The sequence below is a fragment of the Tenrec ecaudatus genome, chromosome 17, assembly GCF_050624435.1.
Source record: "Tenrec ecaudatus isolate mTenEca1 chromosome 17, mTenEca1.hap1, whole genome shotgun sequence".
Lineage (NCBI taxonomy): Eukaryota > Metazoa > Chordata > Mammalia > Afrosoricida > Tenrecidae > Tenrec > Tenrec ecaudatus.
In genome coordinates, this window is record NC_134546.1 from 52,374,140 (window position 1) to 52,393,862 (window position 19,723).

At 48.0% G+C, this 19,723-nt stretch overlaps 1 pseudogene; it reads right to left on the bottom strand.

Annotated features, from left to right (window-relative positions):
• Positions 1–18,507: 18,507 nt before the first annotated feature.
• LOC142430664 (actin-related protein 2/3 complex subunit 4 pseudogene) lies at positions 18,508–18,902 on the bottom strand (annotated as a pseudogene).
• Between the last annotated feature and the right edge of the window lie 821 nt (positions 18,903–19,723).

A 19,723-nucleotide genomic window follows, 5' to 3' on the forward strand; every position in this document is an offset into this window, starting at 1 on the left:
TCTCCTTTCACCCACTTTACTGTTGTCCGTTCCCCAGAGAGGGGTTATATGTAGATCCTTGTGATCAGTTCCCCCTTTCTAATCTACCTTCCCTCTACCCTCCTGGTATCACTACTCTGATTATTAGTACTGAGGGGTTTATGGAGGCTTTTCGTGTCACTTGATAAATAGGTCGAAGTAGCACACCCAAGTGAGGAATATGTTGCCTCCAAAATCCGAAGAGGCCCACTAGGCATTGTGCCTCTTTTTTAGTCATTGGGGGAGCTAAATGTAATAGCTTATCCTTCACTTTAGTAGGAATATCTCGACATGCCCCACACCACTGGACCCCTAGAAATTTTACTGATGTTGAGGGTACCTGAATCTTTGTTGGGTTAATTTCCCAACCCCTTGTACGCAGATATTGTACCAATGAATCTAGAGTCTTTGATACATCCTCCTTAGTGGGTCAAATCAGCATAATGTCATCAATATAGTGGACCAGTGTGACATTTTGTGGAATAGACAGGTGGTCAAGGTCCCTTTGGACTAAATTATGGAACAGGGCAGAAGAGTTGATGTACCCCTGGGGGAGAGTTGTGAAAGTATATTGTTGCCCCTGCCATGTGAAGGCAAACTGCTTCTGGTGGTCCTTTGAGACTGGTATGGAGAAGAAGGCATTAGCCAGATCAATAGCTGCATACCATGTACCAGGAGAAGTATTAATTTGCTCAAGCAATGTAATCACATCTGGGACAGTAGCTGCAATTGGAGTCACCACCTGGTTAAGTTTACGATAATCCTACTTGTGTTTATCGGCCAGGCTGGCACAATAAACTATAGCAACCCACCCCTTGCCAGCCTGGCACCTGTACACAATTCTTTACCAATACATACTTATATAATTTCCAGATATTAATGAAATCACATTTATACTTATCATCAATCATCTATCATACATATAAATGAAAACACACTGAGTCAAATTATATCTGATATAACATACTTGAACAAAGGAAATATACTCAATAATCACATACAAAGAAAATACATTGACAATTACAAGCCTCGCTTTTGCAATTGATCACGTGGTCGTAATTGATAGGTAGAACTTCCTTCTACTGCTACCCATTCTGTATTACCTTTGCCCTCAGCAAGCACCTCAGCTGGCTGTGGTTTTTGGCCTGGCGGGGTGACCCAGACCTTCATTCCTGAGGGGTCTGGGTCATTATAAGTCCTGTTAGGATTGGGTTGCTGCAACTTACCATTTACTTTAATAACAGGGCATGGTAACACTAAGAGTCGGCCTATGGGATCTCCTGGATTCCAGACATATTCTTCTTTACCTCCATTATGTAGTACCAGTCCAATTTCTCCTTGGTAATCAGGATCAATCATACCACTTAGTATGGTGACACTCTTCCTGACCTGTTGATCCAAAGGCGTGAGAAGTCCAAAGTGGCCAGGGGGCATTCTCAGCTGCCAGTTCAGTGGGATCCGTGCTGTGTTTCCAGATGGGAGAGTTCCTTTCTTCGGGACCAGGACCTCCAGGCCTGAGGAACACAGGGTTGCTGGGACAGGAAGCAAAAATTCTGCAAGGAGTAATAGTGAGTGGTGCCACTCTAGCTTCCACCCCACTCCTGGTACCAAAATGTATTGGACAGGGTTCTCTAGAGAGACAAACCAGATTTCTAGTAATTATATATAAATATATTTATAAAGATAGATATATAATTCGAAAAATAAACCGTTAAATAATATACAGATAGATAATACAAGAAATTAACAGTTAAATTATAAAGCAGTGAGACACTAGCAGTCCTTCAAGTTTTGAGAGCTGCCAGTTGCCAGTCACCCTCTGTAGAGAGAGCTGGGCTATATATATGCCCAGGCAGCAAACAGCAAGGCAGGTCCCCAACTGTCATCAACTGTCAGTCCCCAGCTCCAGAGATGAACATTCCAATCATGTGGGCTTAAAGGGACCTCAACTTACAGCGACACAGTCCACAGGCTAGGCATCCCACAGGTAGTGTACCTCTTTAAACAGGCACAGAACAACCAAGGTGAGGCTCACCGAGCCATTTATCCCTCTGCCCTTCAGTTAATCCTACTTGTGTTTATCGGCCAGGCTGGCACAATAAACTATAGCAGTCGGTTTAATAGAATAAACTCTTCTTGCATTTCAGGAGTACTTGAGTAGAGGCCCAATGTCCGTCTGCTACCTTAATACTAAACCTATAAATATATGTACATAGATCTATTTCCCCATCATCATGCATAAATATATTTACATGTGTACATGCCTTTATTTAGACCTCTATAAATGCCCTTTGCCTCCTAGCTCTTTCCTCTATTTCCTTTGACTTTCCTCTTGTCCCACTATCATGCTCAGCCTTCATTTGGTTTTCAGTATTTCCTCTCAGTTGCATTACCCTTGATCAAGCCCTACCAGGCCTCCTACACCCTCCTCACCATCGATTTTGTATCATTTGTTGTTCCCTTGTCTCTGGGTTTGTTAACACCCACTTCCTTTCCCCCACCTCCCCCTGTTCCAGGTCCCCATGGAACCGTTGGTCTGGTTGTTTTCTCCTCCACATTGTTTATCCCTCTTTAGTTCTTTCTGTTTAAGATATACTGAGCGTGTTCTTCCTTTTTGGTTTTCTAACTCTAGGTCTTTGTACATTGCATTTTACTATTTTATTTTGTCTTCTTGAGCTGGCCTTTGTTAATTTTTGCTCAGCTCTTTGACTTTGTCATTTCTTCCATGTGCCTTAGCTACGCTGCGATGAAGAGCAAGATTCAGGGTCTTTTCTGCCATCCAATCTTTTCTTTCTTATCTTTCTGATGACCCTTTACTTTCTTCATCGTGATGTTCTTGATGTCCTCCCACTGCACACCAGGTCTCCATCATTAGTGTTCAATGTGTCCAGGTTGTTGTTGAGGTCTTCTCAAAGTCCAGCTGGGACATATGCAGGGTCACACTTTGGCTCTCGTTGACTTGTTTTCATCTTCTTGAGCTTCAACCTGAACTTACATATGAGCAATGGATGGTCTGTTCCACAGTTGGCCCCTGGACTCATTTTAGCTGCGGAGACTGAGATTCTTCACCATCTCTTCCCACGGATGTAGTCAATTTGATTTCTCTGTATTCCCTTTGGAGAAGTCCATGTGTAGAGCCACCTTTTAGATTGGTGAAAAAAAGGTATTTGCAATGAAGGAGTTGCTGGTCTTACAAAATTTTATCACACGACCTCCAACTTCATTTGTATCACCTAGTCCATATTGGCCAAGTACTGTTATTTCATTTTTGTTTCCAACTTTTGCATTCTAATCAAAATATTAATGTTAATGCATCTTGATTGCACATTTGAACTCAGGTGAACAGGTTTAAAATACTGGTGGCATAACTTCCAGCATCACAGCAATTCCCAGGCCACCACAGTACAACAAACGGATAGATAAGTAAGTGGTCAGGGGCTTCAGTTAGTGGGCAGCAGATCTGTCCTGGAACCTACAATCTGAATCCAGGTGTGATGGTCTTTTGATGTGTTACCTTGTCTAGGTTACAGGCCTTGATTCGTCAATGAAGCAAGTGTCTAGATGTTTGCTGTGAAAGTATTTTGTAGATGTGAAGAAAGCCTATATTATAATCCATTGACTTTAAGTAAGGAAGATTATCCTAGATAATCTGATGTAATCCATGGAAAGACCTGAAAAACAGAACTCAGGCTTTCCTGATGATGAAATTCTACCTGTGTACAGCAGCTTCCACTAGTACCCAAAAGTTCCAATTGCCCTTTCCTGACAGCCTGCCCTGTGGATTTGAGACGTGCCTGGCCGGTCTCTACAGTTACATAAGTCAATCTCTTGCAATAGATTCTTTGATATATGTATCTCCTACTGGTTCTGGTCCTCCGATTGAACCCTGACTGATATACCATGCAAGCAACTTGCCATACTAAGCTGGCTGGTTGGAGTCTGCCAATCCATAGTCAGAGTAAAGGAGGTCAAATCACGGCGAATACCACCGGCGTCCTGGAGATCCGAGGCCCGGAGACCCAGGCTTGTCGATGGACTCCAGATCATTGGCATCAGTGAGGTGGAACCCCAGGAGAGCAGGAAGTGCTTTCGTTCCTGGTTTTCCTGCATGGGTTTTGCTGGTGGGCATTTTATTTTTTATTTGTTTGGGGGTTTTATTTTCTTCATTGGAGTAAATGTTCACCATTGGAACATTCTTCGTGTGGATAATTCTGTGACATTAGTGTGTTCATCAAGCTATTCGATCATTACCATTGTCCATTTCCAAATGTTCCCATCACCTTTCACAATCACTCAATGTCCCCTAAGGGCTCAGTCCTCCTCTGTCCCTCTCTCCTACCCATCCTCGTTGGCCATTGATGAACTTTGGCCTCTATTCTTTCCTGTCCTAGACCTTTCCTGGTGATTCCTCTGTTTCCTTGGAGCTGTAGCCAGTTATCTGGTATAGACCCCGCCCCAGGTGTCCCATATCCCACTAGCTGCCACTGTGAATGTGTGTATGCATGGGAGAGGGGTAACATTTTAGAGTTCCATTCCTTGTCCCTCATCACAGAGGGTCATACCCAAAGGGCTATGGCTTGGGTCTCTGGGGTCCCTTAGTTGGTTCTGTTGTGGCTTTGGTTACACAAATAAATGGAGTCAGTGTCTTCACCCCAGCTACCTGTCCCATTTTTGAGAAGCCTAGAGCTACAGTTGCCACCAACCTCTGAAGCCCCGACTAGCTGGGTCCCTGAAGCAGGTGTAGCAGAAGTGAGGGTGATCAGTCCAGGCCTCAGATGGCTGCTCCTCACCCTGGTTTCCCCTGAGCCCAACTGAGCTCCACCCACTGTTAGCGGCAGCTTGGGAACTGGTTGAAGGCCAGCCCTGGAGATCCCTGAATAATGCATCAAAGTCCTTCGCTGGGGGTGGACCTGCTGAGCTATTAGTCTGGGGAGGAGGCTGGCTGACAGAGAGGAATGTGACATCCTTGCCTCTGGAAAAACATTAGCGGCCCCAGCAGCCTTGTTGTAGTCCCTAAAGTCCCACCATTGCGGGCTGATGTCCAGTTCCGGGGGACAGGAACACAGTTTTGTCATTATGTGAGGGCAGGGAAAGGGTATGGACACAGCCTGGAGAAGTGAAGATGGGAAATGACTGTTGGCCCAACTGCTTGTGAGGAAGGAGCTTCCATCCCCACCTGCTTCAAGACACCATCCTCACCCTCTTCTCCCTAAAGATTTTTCTCTTCCTGATGTGGACCCCCCTCTCAGAAGACACTCTGGGCCCGCTCTGGTCCACTGTGACCAGATATGCTCCAGACATGTTGGATCCAACAGAATATGGCCCTGGGACCCAAATCCCACATGACTCACAAGTGTTTGCCAAACAGACCAAGGGTCCCATCTCCTGGGGAACAGCTGGGTTAACAGAAAAGAGTGGAGTCCCAGGAGAAGCAGTCAGGAGTGGGGCGGGCAGTGCGTGTCTCAAGAGGTGGAGTTCTATTCTTGCCCTCGTCATTAGCTCTCTGTCTTCCGGTCTTTGGAACTCCGTTTCCCCTGTGTCACACAAGAGGATTTAACCTGATCATTCTCATCCAGAATGCACACGAGAGCACCTGCCTCTCTTTAGATCCTGTATATCGGCCACGGTGGAGGTGCTGGCCTGATTTTCAACCCACAGTTTTAGATTCCAGGAACCTCACTGGTGCTTTCCTTGGAAAACCTGAGTCTTGACCAGTTAGCTTTGAATCATGATCTTCCGGGGACACAAGTCTATCCGTCTGCTGATAGTACCAAATCTCTCTACCACTTTCCAAGTACGGCCATTTCCTGTTGGTCTGCGGAACCTCTGCCCTGGCTGGCTTGACATCTTCATTGTCCTCAAATGAAGGCTCTTTACAACCCCGCTTCTGAGCTCTTTCTACTGCCTTCCTCTGCCAGACCCCTTGCTGCCTGTCAAAGACTTCTCATGGAAGTGACAGACTGAGTCCTTGCCCTTGATCTCCCGGAGCCCTAACGATCAGTTTCACTTTACTCATTCGCTTATTCTTTCTCGCCTCCACTCAGGCATTGATGAAGCACCGCCGGTACCCTGGGTGTCACCAAGGAGCAGAGCTGCACAGACAAGGTCCTTGTCCCAAAGTCGCTTCTAGTCTAGTTATGAGTTATGAAAAGTGACTGTCACCCTGACCCACAGAGGACTGTGAAGACTAGCCACGGGAGTGTGCATGGAGGGCCACTCTGGAGGAAATGGAATGTGTGCGTGCCTGTGTGAGTGCTTGTTAAGGGTGCCTCTGTGTGTGTGTATTGGTGAAAACATTAGAGTGTGTAATTATGTCTGCGGGGAGTACGTGTGTCTGTATGCATGTGTGTCTTTGTATCCATATGCACCAAAAAAGCCACGGCCAGCAAAGCCGATTTGGACTCATCGTAAGTAACCCAGGATTGGGTTTCTGAGACTGTCAATCTTTATAAGAGCAGAAAACCTCACCTTTCTCACACAAAGTGGCTGCTGGGTTTGAACCGCCAACCTCACTGTGAGCAGCCAACACCTAACCTACAGTGCCACAAGCGTGCTGTGTGTGTGTGTGTGTGTGTGTGTGAGAGAGAGAGAGAGAGAGAGAGAGAGAGAGAGAGAGAGAGAGAGAGAGAGAGAGAGAGAGAGAGAAGGCTCTGGCAGAAGGTTTCAATGACGTTTTTCTTGTATGCTGATGGAAAGAAAATGGACCTGAGTATAAAGTCCAACATAAAGAGGCAGAGAAATGCCAAATTACAAATAAGTGGCCAAGTACATGATCATGACTCATACCCAGGCTGCCTTGATCAGAGGGCTCGGAGCGGATCTTGTAAGCTGTTCCGTCTGCAGTCGTTTACAATCCTGGCCCTTTCCCTGATTCAGTAAGACCACCTGCAGCTGGCAAACTCATCTGCCACCAAACAAGACTTGATGACAGTGTCCTTTGTCCCCGTGTTCTATTTAATCAGCCACCGGGCTTCTGTGAATCCTTAAACACCCCTCTGCTCCCACGTTGGTGGTCCCCCGCATCTAGACGACGTGTCTTTGTTTCTGCCCTGTTAATGCCTCAATAAATGGGTCTATGAAAATCAAGTGGTCGAGGATTCATTAATTCGCCTGTGCAGAAATGGGCACCTGCCCTATGCAGGGTCGCTACGAATTGGAATCGACTGGCCAGTCGCATGTTGTATGTTTGATTGGTTCTGCAGAAATATAGAACTTCAGCTACAGGAGAGATCTCGGACATGATTTAATCTAGAACTCAGATGATCTTTGAGAGAAAACTATTGATCACGTGTGTTCATTGCCAAAGCCCACTGGCTCCTGTACAACAGAAATGGCCGTAGGGGGGACTCCGTCTTCCATGTACTCACTGGAAGGAAGTGGCATTCCCCTGCCACCTTTCCCAGTCAGGACTCGGCGAGACTTGTGTCCCACTTTCCAGGGCAGGAGGGTGAGGAGCTTCTTGAGGAGGCACTGGGGCCTTAGCAGAGTCATTGCTCTCGCCGACGAGGAGGAAAATGAGAGTCAGGACAGGGCAACCTGGCCTGATAGAAGGCACAGGACAGGCAATGCCTTATTCCCGAAGACAGAGGCATGGAATGTATTCATGACTGCCACCCATTCGAGAGTAGAAGCTCCATCCCAATTGAGTGGGATTCTTTGGAGCAAATCCGCAAGATTTGAATTAGTCGGAAAATGCCACCAGGAGAATAGAGTAAAACACGTCAACTACAGGCAAGCTTCCAGGTGCACAAGAGGGCACCGTGAGGGATGCGTGGGCTCTGAAACCAGACTCCACCCAAAGCTCCCTGCCAGCCAGTCAGTGCTGAGACGATGTGGCCCCCGGTGGGTGTCCGAGATTGGAACCATTCACCGGAGCTGAAAGCCCAGTCTTTCACCCAAGAAGCTGCTGGTGGTTTCAACCTGTTGATCGAACAGGTGGCAGCTCAATGCATAACCACTTTGCCCCCAGGGCTCCCAAGCCTGACTCCGACGCTTTGGGGCAAGTCATTTGACTTCTTCGCCCCTCTACTTTCTCATGTGAAAAGTGGGGTCATGTTGACAGTAGCTATTTCACAGAATTGTGTTGAAGAGGACGTGACAGACAAGAAAGCCTTGGAGGAGTTGTGCGGGCTCTGTGTTCTTGAGCTGTTTGCTTGTTACCCTTGAGTTACAGCAATTCCGTCTCAGAGTGAGCCCAGTAGATCTCATGGTGCCGAGTAGATCTGTTCCACAGGGCTTTTGAGACTGGGACCTTCCACAAACAAATCTCCAGAACTGTCTTCCCAGGCATTTCCGAGTAGATTTGAGTCGCCAGCCGTGAGCACCTAACCATTGATGTCACCCAAGGATTTCAAGTGCCATCGAAGTGTTTGCTATTGCTAGTATGTTAAGACTTTAGATGGTGCATGGTCCTCCCCCCTATCCAGAGGCTAAGCATCCCTAAGTGAACGCTTTGTTGGTATTCTTGTTCGGTGCCATTGAACTGGTTCCGACTCCCAGTGATCAACGGAAGGGAACACTGTCGGGCCTGCGCCGTCCCGTCGCACGGTTGTATTGGAGCCCACTGTTCCGAGCACCAGCATCGGGAGGAAAAAGACCACAAGAAACTTGGCTGGTGGCGGTAAGACAGGAAGCATGGTATAAAATGGGATGGTTTGGGGTCTCGGGCTGTTTCATCTCTTAAAGCTTCCCTAAGCCCAATTGACACGAAGGTTTTTCCGAAAAAGACAAGTAGATGCAGTGAGCTCTAATCACCGCTGCCGTAGGCTGAGTGCTCTAGAGAAGCAAACCCAGTGGGAATCTAGATCTGGATCTGGATCTAGACGTAGGTGTCCTCAAACTACGGCCCGTGGGCCACATGCGGCCCGCTGAGGACATGTATCCGGCCCGCTGGGTATTTTTACCCGATTTTGTTTTTTTCACTTCAAAATAAGATATGTGCAGTGTCCATAGGAATTTGTTCATAGTTTTTTTTAAAACTATAGTCCAGCCCTCCAATGGGTCTGAGGGACAGTGAACTGGCCCCCTGTTTAAGAAATTTGAGGACCCCTGAAGAGCATCTGCATTTATCTCAAGGAAATGGCTCATGCCAGTTATCGGTTAGCAAGTCACAAGTGCAGGGATTGGACATCAGACTGGAGGCTTCCTCTGACTCTGTTGCTAGGACCGATGAACCCTAAATCCACAGATCACATAGCAGGCCGCTGGCTCCCAGGCTACAGAGACTAACAAGACAAGGTCGGTGGGAAATATGATAGATCACTGTCTTGGGTCTCAAGAACTGGAGGCCAGATGCTAAGAGCCGAGTTCAGGGTCCAGAGTGAGCAAAAACTTTACCCAGAACATCCATATCATATCTTCTTTTTCTTTTAAAAATCATTTTACTGGGGGCTCTTGCAGTTCTTATAACAATCCATGCATCAATTTTAGGAAGCACATTTGTACATATGTTGCCATCATCATTGTCAAAGCATTTTCTAATTGAGCCCTTGGTATCAGCTCCTCTTTTTACCCTATACTCCCACCCCTGTGAATCCTTTATAAATTATTTTCATGTCTTACACTATCCACTGTCTCCCTTCCCCCATGTTTCTATTGTTGGTCCCCCTGGGGGTGAGGGGTGTGTGTGTAAACATAGATCATTGAGATCAGTGCCCCCTTTATCCCTTCCCCCTCCACCACCTTCCCCCTACCCTCATGGTATTGCTACTCCGTTTATTGTTCCTGAGAGGTTTATCGGTCTTGGATTCCCTGTGTTTCCAGCTGTCATTTGTACATGCTCTAGTCTAACTGGATTTGTAAGGTAGAACTGGGGTCATGATAGTGGGGCGGGGGGAGGAAGCATTAAAGAACTAGAGGAGTATTGTATGTTTCATCAGTGCTATACTGGCTGACTTGTCCCTTCCTTGTGACCCTTCTGTGAGGAGATGTCCAATTATGTACAGATGGGCTTTGGGTCTCCACTCCAACCCTCCTCGTTCACATTAATATGATTATTTGTTTTGGGTTTTCTGATACCTCATCTGGTTGACACCTCATGATCACACATGCTGGTATACTTCTTCCATGTGGGCGTCCCTGCTAGATGGCCACTTGTTTATCTTCAAACTGTTAAGACCCCAGACGCTATATCTTTTAATAGTCGTGCACCATCAGCTTTCTTCACCACATTTGCTTAAGCACCCATTTTGTCTTCAGCGATCATGTCAGGAAGGTGAGCATTACGGAATGCCAGGTTATTAGAACAAAGTGTTCTTGCGTTGAGGGAAGACTTGAATAGAGTTCCAATGTCCATCTGCTACCTTAATACTTAATATATAAATATATGTACATAGACCTATATCCCTATCATTATATTTAAATATATTTACATATGTATGTGCCTGTATTTATACCTCTATAAATGTATTTTGCCTCCTAGTTCTTTCCTCTATTTCCTTTTACTTTCCTCCTGCCCCACTATCATGCTCCACCTTCATTCAGCTCTCAGTGATTCCTCTCGGCTACATTGAGCTTGATCAGACCCCACCAGGTGTTCTACGCCCTCCTCACCATCAATTTTAGATCACTTGTTATTGTCTTGTCCCTGGGATGGTTGGCTCCCTTCTTCGTTTCCCCACCTCTCCCATACCATATTTTCTATGTAGGCCACACCCCTGAGTGGACTCCTTTTATATCCAAGCAGAGCTGTGGCCTGAGAAAGGATGGGGCATCCCACCCTAATCTCTTCACATCAGCTCAGAACTGATCACATCACACTCTATCATCAGGAATGATCACATCATTACAAAATTTCAAGACTAGGAAATCATGGCCTAGTTAAGTTAGCAGGCAACTTTAACCATCTTCACACCAACCAAACTAAACCTATTGCCATGAAGCCCATTCTCACTTATGGAGATCCTACATAGGGCTTCTGAGACTATAAATCTTATGGGAGTGGACACACACACACACACACACACACACACAGCTGTCCCTCCTCCAGCCCTCCAGGAGTGACTTGTGTGTGTGAACTGCCAATCTAGTGGTCAGCAGTCCAGTGCTTCATCCACAGTGCCACCAGAACTCCTTTTTGGTGTCATGGAAACATCTTATCTTGAGCTGAGTTGTGGTTACATGGGTGTGTGTCCTGGTGATATAGTGGTTCCACATTGGACTGTGATCTGCATGATCAGCAGTTTGAAACCACCAGCAGCTCCACAGGAGAAAGACTGGGCTTTCTACTCCCATAAACTCTTACAGTCTGGGAAATCCACAGGGGTTCAGTATAAATCACCATCCACTCAATGGCAGTGAGTTTGGCTTGGGGTTTGGGTACTTATATAAAAACCCACTGCGATTTGCTCTCCTGGCTTCACTCAAATAAACAAATAATAACCATGTTGAAAATCGTGCCTCTATGAGTTTATCTACAGAGTTACTCACTCCCTTTTCCCCTTGCTTCCACACACATTTGTCACCCCTGGCGTCATTCTTACCTGAGAAAAGTTTGTGTCCCTATTGGATTCAGACAAAGCCCAATTCCAAACTTAGAACTTAGGTTAGCACTGATCCCATAGGCATCCGTAGTGATGTGTGAACGATGTAGAGCAATACATTAACAGAACCCAACTCTAAGAAATGAAGGGAACAATTCTCTGCTACTGACTACCCCAGACAAAGCCATTACGGCCAGTCCCTTGCTTACCAACAAGGCCCATTCCTAAGTGTATCTTTAACAGGGCTTGAACTGGTTCAGTCCAGTTCAAATTCTGCTGAGAATTTCCCTTTCCACCTCACATGGACAGACTACATTTAAACCAGATTACTAAGGGACTGTTAGAGAGGTGGTTACACGGGCCGAACCAGTTCAAAGCCTGGTCTGGCTAGTGGAATTTGTAGGTAACTCTTGAGCCTTGAGCCCTGGTGCTGTCACCAGGGGCTGCTAACCACTCTGCTTCCACAAAGATTTACAGTCTCGGGCTCCATGGGGGTAGTTCTACTCTGCCCTGTAGGGTGGCTGTGTCCTTTAGGTGGAATCGACTCTTTGGCAGTGGGTTTGGTGGAAGAAGTGGTTTCAAGGCTTTTCAGGGATTTCAGAGCTACACGTAGAGCAAATGAAAGTGTTGGAGCTCAAGCTTTTCTTGGGAGTAGGAAGGACTTTGTCCTGCCTTTGTAACCCAGGGACTTTCTGTACTTGGATATCAACCAATGGACTAAAACTGAGAGTGAGGAAAGTTTGAGCTCTTTCTGTAACAGATGGATGTTTATGAGGCTGTTTCCATGAAGAGGGTTCAGCAACAAGGAGATAAATAGCATGCTAATTTGGAGTTGAATTGGGAGTAATGGGATGATGTTGGGAAGATCACAAGAGTCCTGCTTAATGGAGCTTGTCTATTTGCAATTCAATAAACCAAATATGCTTAAATTCAATGGGAGAAAGGACAGGAGCACTCGAAACAAAATTACAAGAATAAAAATAGTACAGGGATCATTCAAAGGCACCACGTTGAGAACAGGGTCACCATTCCACATCTGACCATTTTTCACGCTTGGCTGAATGCTAAACGCAGTCATTGGAGTAGTCGGTCCGAGATTGGGAAGATCACAAGAGTCCTGCTTAATGGAGCTTGTCTATTTGCAATTCAATAAACCAAATATGCTTAAATTCAATGGGAGAAAGGACAGGAGCACTCGAAACAAAATTACAAGAATAAAAATAGTACAGGGATCATTCAAAGGCACCACGTTGAGAACAGGGTCACCATTCCACATCTGACCATTTTTCACGCTTGGCTGAATGCTAAACGCAGTCATTGGAGTAGTCGGTCCGAGAGGTGCCGATCAGACGGAAGAAAGGACAACAGAGGCCGTCTGGTCTAAAACATTCCCTCTGCAAGGGCATCTTCAAAGGCAGTGCTGCGCGGGGAAGGAGAATGTAAGTTTACCACAGACTAAGAAGAAAGAGCAGACACAAGGACGAGAACGTGACCTGAGTGCAGGGGCCGTAAGTTCTAGTTTTCTAGGGACAGGTGAGGGGACACGTCCCCTCCGCTGTAGCTGAGCAATTATTAGTGTCTTGCTCACGTTCTGAGGCGGCTGGGTGTTAATTGTAAGTCACGTGGTGGCCTTATCAATGAGAAGTTATTATTAGGCAGCGGGAGTAGGCGCGCTGTCTTCAGAAGCTGGAGATGAATGCTCAGCTCCTCGCTGCTCTGGTGCCACCCACAGGCTGTCTGAGGAACTGCCTCTCCCCGCTCCCTTGGGCCCACCTGCCGCAGCCCTGCACAAGGCCACAACCAAAGTCCTGGGAGTGGGGTGGGCGAGGCCGGCAGCGAAGCTATGTGATGAAATCAGGCGGGCCCTGACCAAACCAAAAGCGAAGTTCTTCCGCTTCCGACCCACTCCTGGGCTACTGAATTGTACGTATAGGAAACCGAAGCCTAATTGAGTTAAACTCCAAAACCACACTCGCTGCTATAGTCAATGCTGACTCATAGTGACCCCCTGTTGGTTTCCGAGACTGTTCACTGTTGATGGCAATAGAAAGCCCAGTCTGTCTCCCTCGGAGCTGCTGGTGGTTTCGAACTACCGACCATAGGGATCACAACCCAACGCATAACCGCCAGGATTGTTTAAATGTTCAACCCGTGGGAAGCCAAGTTTCTTTTATACCGTCCTGCCATTCCCACCAATCCCACCTTCCCCAGACCAGACTGGTTGCCCTGCAACTAATTCAGACTCAGGCGGCCCCATGTGGAATCAGAATAAAATATAGGTTTTCCGCTGGGTGATTTTTCAGAAGTAAATCTCCAGGTCTTTCTACCCAGGGGCCTCTGAGGCCCTCAAATCTGCAACTTTGGAGCTTAACAGGCAAGTCGGTCCGCGGTTTGTACCGCACTGGGATTCCTTGCCTTGCCCAGTCTGGGACAGATGCATGGGGATAGTGGAGAAGCAAGGGAGCGCAACCTCCTGAAGCCGCTAGTGTGTGCCGGCAGACATCAAGGAGCTGGACTGACAACAGCGGCAGCCATGGGCTTCTGCATACAATCGGGAGGGCAGCTAGGATGGGGCGGTGTTTGCTTCTGTTGTGATGGGGTCACTAGGAGTCAGCGCACGTTACAGGCGCCAACAATGTTGGACGCTGCGTGGGGCGCTCGACATGCATTGTTGCCCACCTCGAACAGCGAACAGCGTGTGCAGTGTGTGGTTCTCCAGCCGGAACATATGACCAAAGTGGGCAGGGACTTGCGCCTCAAGCTAGACCTTGAATCCAGCGGTCTTTGACGCTGAGGTTGGTAGTCTTGCCAGCACCCAGATTTGAGCCAAATTTACGAAGTGCAAAAGCACCCATGGACATCCACTAAGGAGTCATATAGTATGGTGGAATAAAAACATGGAGTGTACTTCCCTTTGGAGCTGGAATGATCTCACGCCTGTGTAACACGGGCTATCTCCTAGGGAAAGGAATGAAGCACCACTATGAATGACTGCTTGTTTGATCAGGAAAATCAATGAAACCAAGGCAGCCGTGAGTCCCACCGAGTAGAGCCAAAACACCATTGCATTGGACACTCTTTCTGTTTTATTTTTATTGTGACTACATGTCAGACCTCCCAATAGCTTGCTCTGTTCCCCACCCCTCTCTCTTCCCATCGCCCTCTTGTAGCATCGTGTCTTTCCCTTCACCAAAGTTAACACCTAGCTGTCCTGAGCCTATTGTTTCCCCTTCCTGTAGGGGGCATTTTCTAAGAGGATCTTTATGGAAACTATTGGAAGAGGCCCAGTTTTCTTCCCTCCTCCCAGGAAGTTTCTCCATTTGGATTCATTCTACTGTCCACATGCTGGTCATCAAAGTGTTTTTGGATCTCTGTCTTGTTAAAATACAGATCATGGTGGGAGTGAGTATCGGTCATTTACACGCGAGTGAAAATCACCTGGGCTTGCCTGCTCGTCTCTCACCTTCTACCTGAGGCTGCTGGGAGATAAGATGGGAGGGAAGAAGGTTGCAGGAGGGCCCCCACCCTGGGAGTGAGTTTGGTTTCTCCTCTACCGCCCCCCCCCCCAGCATAGTGTGGATGCTGATCTACGTGCAGAGCCAGACACTCGTACCTCCTATGTGTTCCTATTGCTGCTCAAACCAATCCCAAGAATGCGCTCCCAGAGGGCCTTCCTGGAGGGCCTGCAGGCAGTGGGAAATAGCTGGGCTTTGGGTTTCAGAACAGGTTCTACCGGTGACTGGCTGTGTGGGCTTGGGCAAGGCAATTCACCCCTCTGAGCTTCAGTGACATCATCTGTCAGTGGCCGGTGTGGACTAGCCAAGACTGGTTCCTGAGGGATTGACAGGGCCAGCCAGACTCAAAGCAGAGAGGTTACCAGAGAAGGTCATGACGACTGGTTTGGAGGATTCCAAAGAATTAATCTTGAGAGATCCCTGCCCCTCCCCAACCCCCAAGGGCACTTATTATGATGAAGCTTTAAGGAAATTGAAAACTGCATTGGTGAAAAAGCTGTGCCAAGGAATTTTTTTCCCCTAGGACAATCCTGAATGTGTTCATTTGTTGAAGGTAGCAGGCCTATTGTACAATGGTTTCGCTAGGAGTCCTTACCCTACAGCCCTGACCTTGCCCTTCAAACTTCTTTTAGTTTCCCAAACTCAAAGAACAGTGACCATCAATGCCATTCGAGTCCCTTGAGGGTGCTAAAACTACCATGTAAATCACAGATTACCAAATGCATGGCCTAAGAGTTCCTTTTTGGGGAGGGGGCCACCACTCAGTGCCCCATGGCAGTTACAAGCTCTGGTCCCATGGCCCATAATCCAGGAGAAGTGTAGGTGTTCGCTTCTTTTAGCTCCCCTGGATTATGATTTGGGCCCAAATATGATATCCCACAATGCTTTTAGCTATGTGTTTGCAGTATATTTAAGTATGTATTCTCCTATGATAACAATTAGTATTCTAGTTACACTTCAGGGAACACTTTCTAGCTGGACACATTTTTCTTTGACTTCAGAGACATATGCGCATATACATATGTATATATATATATTTACAGCAATCCAAACTCATTGCTATTGAGTCGATGCTGACTCCAAGTGACTCTATAGAATAGGGTAGAACTAACCCCCATGCCTTTCTGAGACTATACGTGTTGAGTAATAACTACATAAGCACCAAGATCCATAAGATTGCCTGTGACACACATGTTTTTTCTGAAGGTTTCCCTCACAATCACGCTGAGGATTCCCTGCATGTCTCTCCTGTGTGGTACCCCCATTTCCCGAGCCCCCTAGCTCCTTTCTGAAATACATGGTCCAGTGGCTTCCTGAGAAACAGCGCATGTGAGACACACTTTCTGAGCTCTGGCATGTTTGAAAACGCCATCATTCATGTCCACCCTTGCAGCGGCGTTGAGCTGGATTACACACACATACGTGTCGTGTGTGCGCGTGTGTGTGTGTGTGTAGAAAACCCTCTAGTTGAGGTACCATCTCCCCTCCATTTGGAGGCGCTGCTCTGCTGGCGTCTATATCCTGCGTGGTTGTGGAGAAGCCGGGGTTCTGACAAGTCTCGGTTCATTTGACGCAGCCCGTTTCTTACCCCTGAAACCCTTTAGTTGGCTCTTCATCCCTGTGTCAGTCCAGGCAGACTAGAGAAACAAATGCATAGGAGCTCATATGTGAATGCATGTGGACAGGAAAGAGCTTTATACCAAAGAGCAATTGTACATTGAGTAAACATCCCAGCCCAGTCCAGGTCAAGTCCATAAGTCCAATATCAGCCCATATGTCTGATACCAATCTATAATTTCTCTTCAGACTCACAAAACATAAGCAACGATGCTTAATGCAGGAAGATCACAGGCCAGTGGGTGGAAAGTCTTGTGGATCCAGTGGCAGTGGAAGCATCTCAGTGCGGGTAGGGGTCTCCACGTGGCTCCTCAGCTCCAGGGCTCTGGCTCCATCAGCCTCTCTCCATGTGTCTTGTCAGCAGGAAGGAATGTCTCCCAGGGAGCTGTTTATCTCCTTCGCACCTTCAAATGAGGTCATCAAGTTGCAACTCTTAACAACCTCAAGCTGGCACCAGATTATTTTACTACCACGTCCTTGGTTTTCTGGCGTTTCTCACAGATGTGCGTGGGGATAGATGTTTTGTCCTTTGCTTTCCAGTCAACCTGGGGACTGATCTAATCCCGGAAGTCCTGCCCCTCTCTTCTGGAAAGGAAAGACGGCGTCTGGTGGTGCATTGGTTAAGTGTTCAGCCCCTAACTGAAAGGTCAGCAGGTGGAGCCCACCAGGGCCTCTGTGAGAGAAAGGGCCTGGCAGTCTGTCCTGTAAAGATGCTACCCTAGCCAGCCCCACGGGGTACTTGGCTCTGTTGTAGAGGATTGCTATGAGCTGGATCAACTCCGTAGCACCCAACAACACTGCCATGCCCGGTTGTCATTTTCTGAGCTGGGTAGCCCCAGCCATTTCTCCCAAGGGCCAGGCCTTGAAGATATTAGAAGTGTGTGTTGACCCCCAGAGCCCATTTGTAGGGTAGTCCCCATTTGCAGGGTCCCCACCTGAATGAAGCCTCCCCGCTGACCATTGTGGAGGGAGGTGAGTGGCCATGCTATCAGGCAGAGAGCATCACAAGGTCGATTTTGGCAGATGGCTTTAGGTTAAAATCTAACACCTTGTCTTTAGATCTGCTGTTTGACCCCTTTAAAGTTGTTTCTGCTTCCAATACTTTCTGTTTTCTTTTTTTGTTTTCTCATGCAGCCCCCAAAGGGCAAGAAGGTATTTTAATTAAGGAAGGGAGGAGCCACCAGCTAGGAGACAGTACAGCGAGCGTGGGAGTGAGGGAGGAAGGCCAGGTCTGGGCTGTGGAGAGCCCGCCTCTCCATCACCAGCAGGCCCTGCACTGGCAGACAGGGTGAGACTGAGCGCCAAGGGCCCCTGTGGTCAGAGGTGGTCTGGCTCTCAGGCCCCAGCTCCCAAGCATAGCTGGTAGCCACTGTTTGAGTCCTTGTTCCCAGCAGCACCACGTGGCCATCTTCAGGCCGCGCTCAGAAGGCTAGCAGAGGGCCCTCACAGCTTCCACCTGGACCCAAGCAGGCGGGCAGGGAGAGGAGCCAGCGTCTGCACCCGCCCTCCCCACCTGGGGTGACAGGAGGAACAGTAGTCGCTTTCTGGCTCCAGGCCCGCCCAGACCCGCAGCGACCAATAAGGTACATTCACTGGGACCAGTCACAGTCACTGGAGGTTGTTTGTTTAAAAAACAAAACAAGACAAAACAAACGGTTACAATCTCCTACAAGCACAGAGTTTAAGTTTCAAGATGTTAAAAACAAAACAAAAAACCTGTCCCAGCCCAGGGGACTGCACATCAGAAGCCAGCTTGACCAGGCACACGTGGCCTTGGGGCAGGAAGGTCCATGGCTGCTTTCTTGCCCAGCCAGCAAGCATGCCACGCCACCCCTCCCCCTCATCTAGCGCCCACCCCGAACCCAGCTCCCCGCTCCAGCTGCCATCTTGGCTCCAAGAAATAACTCCAGGACGCCTTCACAGAGATGTGGGGGAGGCAGAGGGGCAGGCCACGTGATCCAGCCAGATGGTTTAAAAATTCTTGAGAAACTCCTCAGCCACGATGTGCGCTCGGACGTTGGCCGACAGCTTCATCTCACTGATGTCTTTGTGGATCTTCTCCATGAAGTGGATCACGAAGTCCACCAGCTTGTGTTTGTACATCTGCTCGGTGTGGAAGTTGGTGATCAGGAAGCTGATGTCATACCCCTCCACTGGCTTCCTTGGGAGGATAAAAAATTTCTCTGCTCTCATCATCACGAAGCGCATAAACTTGTGGCACAGAATCTTCTCAATCTCGTCAGCCTGTTTCACTGCGATGCTGACCCAGACAGAGTTGAGGGAGCGCTCGATCAGAACCTTTTCCTACTCGTTTCTGCTGATGGTCACCGGCTGCAACAGGCGCTCTTTGCTGCTCCTGACTTCCGTCTCGGGCTTGTTGGGCCACTCCCGAGACCAGGTAGGAGACGGTCTCCATGCAGAGGGCCGCCTGCAGCGTGGCTCGCACGCACTCAGGTAGGGGCGGAGAGTGGCAGTCACCGCGGAGGCTGGCTGGGCCGGAAAGCGGAAGTCTCTGTTTTCTTTTCGGTTGAGTTTTTTCTCTGTTTTGTTTGTTGTGGGGTTTGTGTGTTCGCGTCCTGTGGGTAGTTTGTATGACTTTCTGTGTATGAAATCCATGATAGGTAAATCTATTGAGACAGTAACTGCATTGAGCACGGCCTAGGGATATGGCAAGGGAGTTTGGGGGGAAATGAGGAGCTATCAGTGGTGAGGATAAGAAGAAACTGTTCTGAAATTGATGGTGGTGATGACAGCACAACTCTTCTTAATATGACTGCATGATTAAATTGTGTGCTATGGGAAGTGTATGCCAAGAAAACTGTGTGTGTGTGTGTGTGTGTGTGTGTGTGTGTGTGTGTGTGTGTGTGTAGAGGAGCAGGGCCTGAGTTAAACAGAATGACCTCCCAGCCCCCACGGAGTCCATGCCCCAGGGCTGGGCTCTGTCTGGGGAGTACCAGACTTGGGTGATACCCAGCCCCTCCCTGGTGAGGCTCCGGGCACACAGGCTCCACGAAGGCCCCAAATGCAGGCCGCCTGCACCCAGTGGGCCCCACCTGAGCTCAGGGGAGAGTGTGACTTTAGACTTGGGGTAGG